General features: G+C 43.0%; 1 pseudogene; it reads right to left on the bottom strand.

The window, feature by feature from the left end:
- Window positions 1-2,971: 2,971 nt before the first annotated feature.
- Window positions 2,972-4,247, bottom strand: LOC144249240 (AP-4 complex accessory subunit RUSC1 pseudogene; annotated as a pseudogene).
- Window positions 4,248-4,447: the final 200 nt, after the last annotated feature.

Genomic DNA, 4,447 nt, shown 5'->3' with positions numbered 1-4,447 from the left:
CTTTTGGATTTATGCCAAGGAGTGGATAGCTGGGTCATATGGAGGTTTCATTCCCAATTTTTTGAGAAATTGCCATACTGCTTTCTGGAGTGCTTGAACTAAATTGCAGTCCCACCAACAGTGTATGACTGTACCTTTTCCCCCACATCTTCACCAACATTGATTATTTTTTGGATTCTTGACAATTGCCATTCTGACTGGAGGGAGATGAATTCTCAATATAGTTTTGATTTGCATTTCCCTAACTGCTATAGATTTTGGACATTTTTTATATATTTATTGGCCTTTTGTATTTATTACTTCTTTTGAGGAGTGTCTCTTTAGTTCTTTTGCCCATTTATTAATTGCATTATTTGGTGTTTTGGTGTTAAGTGTTTTGGGTTCTTTATATATTCTGGATATTAACTCCTTATTCAAGGAGCAGGTGGCAAAGATCTCCCATTCTGGGATTTTCTCTTTCCACTCTTGTTTTCTTTTCTCTGCAGAAGCTTTTTAATTTGATGCCATCCCTCTTATTGATTCTTAGTTTTGTTTCTTGTGCTTTAGGAGTCTTGCCTGTGCCAATATATTGGAGTGTAGAGCCTACATTTTCTTCTAGTCTAACTCCTAAGTCCTTGATCTACTTTGCCTTGGCTTTTCTGCACAGTGAGAGATAAGGGTCAAGTTTCATTCTTCTACATATGCATATTCAGTTTTCTATATTTTGTCATTTTTGAAAAAAGCAAAAAGGATCGAGCAATAAGTCACCTGACACACAGTGGTATCTTAAAAGAACTTTTGGCAAATAATTCATCTGTAATTTTGAATTATGCTCTAATATTTTAGTGGGAGTCTGAAAATAAGAAACAAGAAAGATACTCTAAAAATAGCTTTATCCATACTTGGAAAACAAATGATTTATGTAACCGATATATCAATTTGTTTTATATGAATATCTCAGAATAAGCAATAAATTAAGAGGAATAATCTTTACTAAACCTGAATTATTCCTCAGCCATATGGATAGTAATCTCACTGTTGATGTTATTTGATATCAATAATTTGAGACATATAGACTGTTCCATATTTTAATTACCTTCTTGTTAAAATGCCCACATCTAATTACAAATAATTATCCTGTAATATTTTCTTGTATATATTTTGTCAGACATTATCTTGTGAAGAATAAATTGATTAACATTTTTCTTTTCATATTTTTTCAAAGATTTTTGTTATGTTTTTCTGCAAAACATCAGCTGTGGTGTTATAAATGAATATTTATTGTGTTCTGCTGGTTGTTGGATGGGAAGCAAAATTGACAAATTATTAGATTACTCTTGAAGCTATAATTATTGCAACTTCTTTTGCAGCAATCCATTTGAAGGAAGAAAGTGCCACAGCCTTTAAACTACCATTGAACCAAGAACACTTGTTAATGATTCCTCTGCACAGAGAATGCTGGACAGCTTTAGGCTTGTTTTCAACTGATGTTCAATGACTATTTCCAGTTTACTTTTTCAACTTCTGCCACAGAGAATTGGCACTAGATAAAGTTCAGGTATACAGGAAAATAAGGAAACGTATGATGAAATTATATCATTGAGTCTAGAGTTAAATATCTCATTCTGTCCAAAGATAACAGAAACTCCAGCATGGAGTCATTTTGGGATGAATTCCACTACTTGCCTTGGGCAAATCCTCATCTTCCTAAGCCACGGGTTAGACCCCAGAGGTTGAGTGACCTGTAGCAGGCACTGTTGGCACTCTGCCCAGATTTTTTTTGGATGCTTGTTCCCTGTGTTTATGTGCCAACCCTTCACTCTCCATCAACCATACTTTTCCACCCAGCAGCCTGACAAACAGCTCCTGTTTGGAGTCTTGTTTTCTAACTGCGGGAGCCATTTTGTGCAGATATAAACATTTTGTGCAAATGTGCGGATAACTTTGGACGGCTGAAAGTTACTCTTCCGCAGCGATTGTTGAGTTGTGGAAGCCCAACGCCCTGCCATCCACTGCAGCAGTGTGTTAGACCCCTCATCCTGGCTTCACTTCCTCCCTTTTCCTGTCTGTTTTACCATTCCCTTACTGTCTTTACTTCTCTGCTGCCCTTACTTCTTTAATAAATCACTCTCACATAAATCTTAATTTTAGAATTTGTTTCAAGAGAACCTGGATTAACAAATGACCCAAAACCCTAGCCTTTGTCTTGACTTTCACCAACACTGCATCGTTGAGATTTGAGGTGATTCAGGAGGTAACCTGCTTATTGTTACTGCCTTTTCTTTCTCCATGTTTTTGTTTTTGTTTGTTTGGCTCTTGCAATAATTCATCAGTATTCTAACTCTTTATATCCCCTTTCACATAGTCACCATCTTTGGACTATTGATAGCATTAAAATGTATACAATTGCATGGTAGATTATATATAATTTCTTTTTTTTTTTTCAACTCCCACACTTTATTGGGACAAAGGAGGAAAGAAGCAGACCAATACCACAGGCCCACCCACCAGGGGTATCCAGGCTTCAGTTCAGCAACTAGAACAGCATGAGTACATCATAAATACAGGTAACATGGGATAGGGAGAATAGGAGAGATTTAATACACTGAAAGGAGACTAGAGGCCCTTCTAGGCTTGTGGGCCGAAGCATGTACTGCACTGACACAGACCACTTAGGGATGGAGAAGAGGGCTAGGTTCCATTTTACAGATAGGAAAGGAGATGTTCCCTTATACAGATGGGAAAGAGGAGAGGGGTTTCATGGGAGGGGATTCCTCTTCAATATTTGGAAGAGCAGGTTTCACCTTACAAATGGGCATGGAGGGAAGAAGGAAAGTTTATTTTGAAGATTAGCAAAAACGATGTGGGAACAAATATCATTTTGCAGACAGGAAAAAGGTTTCTGGGATGGTCAGTTTACATAGTGTTCAGAAGCTGTTCCAGTCCCAGGTGACAAAGGAATACATATGTAGGAAAGCAAAGCCTCCTAAGGCTAGAGACCAAGGGAGGTATTCCCCACTGGCACTAACTCTTCCCTGCCATCCCACCCACAGCATAGCCAGTTCTCATCCACTGTGGCAATGACACTCAGCATTCTCCACGCCAGAAGCTTAACTGGTCAGGTCTTGCCACAGTATGGTCACAGAAAGCCCAGACTTCCCTGTGGGCCTATGCTGTGCCGGGTGTTGAGACCACAAGCTCCTCCTAAGGAGTCTCTGAAGGTGCCCTGCTTCACATGAACCAACACACTCATTGTTGGGAGCAGCCAACTGGGTGGTCTCCTGGACTTTAAGGCTCCACTCAGTGTCTGTGGGGACCCCAGACAAGCCAAACAGTCTCCCAAGCCCAACACTTCTGCCTGGTGCCACTTCCTCTGCTGGCAGAGGTTTTTCCTGTGTACCCTCAGCTGCAGTTTCTTGTTGCCCAGATCCTCACCAGGGAAGAGGGAAGTCCTCAGTGCCCCCTGAGGCATAGACTCAGGAGACCTGGGTCAGATGCTCCCACCAGCTGACTGGTATAGAGGAGTTGAAGGAGCTGATGGGTTGGGAGCTCCCTCCAGGAAGCTCCCCAGACTCTGGGCCAGCCACCCCCCACCGCCATTCGCCCAGTGCCACATGGCTTATGCATCTTTCTGTAGGGCTGAAGGCAGGCATGGAGGAGCAGGGGCTCAGGTTGACCCAAGGGCAGGTGGTGGTGCTCAAAGAGCAGGTCCAGATGGAAGGTGAGCACCCACAAACTGCAGCAGGAGTAGTAACTCTGGACGGGGAAGGGCACTGAGTACAGGTAGAAGAATCCAGTGGGCAGACACAGAAGGGATGGCAGGTCTGCAACTTCCCAGAGACTGGAAAACCACAACTCCAACTGCTTGGTGTTGAGGAGGCCCAGGATGAAGGCATAAAAGTGGCTGTGGAGGCTTCTCAGCCGAACCAAAGGGAACTGCTGGAGTCTGGCTTCATGGATGCCTCCACCAGGGTCTAGAGACTCCTTCTGTGTTGCCTGGTGATAAAATCATATAGGAAAGGTTTCAGCCCATCTGCCAGCAGGGAGTGGAGGGATGGCACCCCCAATGCCTCACATCCGGCCAGGTTCAGCCTGCTGTCTCCCAATGGGGCCTTCTGAACCAGGTTCCACTTCAACCTGAAGTGTGAGATGATTTTATCCACTGAGGCACTGACAGCTATCAGGAGACCCTTTTTCTGCTCCTGCAGCTGCCCAGTCCCACTATGGGTTTCTGCCATCCACAGCCACTGGGCCCCAGGAACACCTGCAAATGACTCAGAATCATGGACTACTCCGTCCGGAAAGTCCCAGAGCAGAATGGCTACACTAAACCTCCACCCAGCTGACTGGGGCCTGTAGGACAGAAGATGACTAGGCCTGAGATCTGCATATAATTTCAAAATAGCATTTAGTGCAAAAAGTTGAGACCACAAGGCATCTATATGAACATTAATTCTCCCACTCAAGT

This window comes from Urocitellus parryii, chromosome 11, assembly GCF_045843805.1.
Source record: "Urocitellus parryii isolate mUroPar1 chromosome 11, mUroPar1.hap1, whole genome shotgun sequence".
NCBI lineage: Eukaryota > Metazoa > Chordata > Mammalia > Rodentia > Sciuridae > Urocitellus > Urocitellus parryii.
This window is presented reverse-complemented; position numbering and strand designations above follow the sequence as displayed.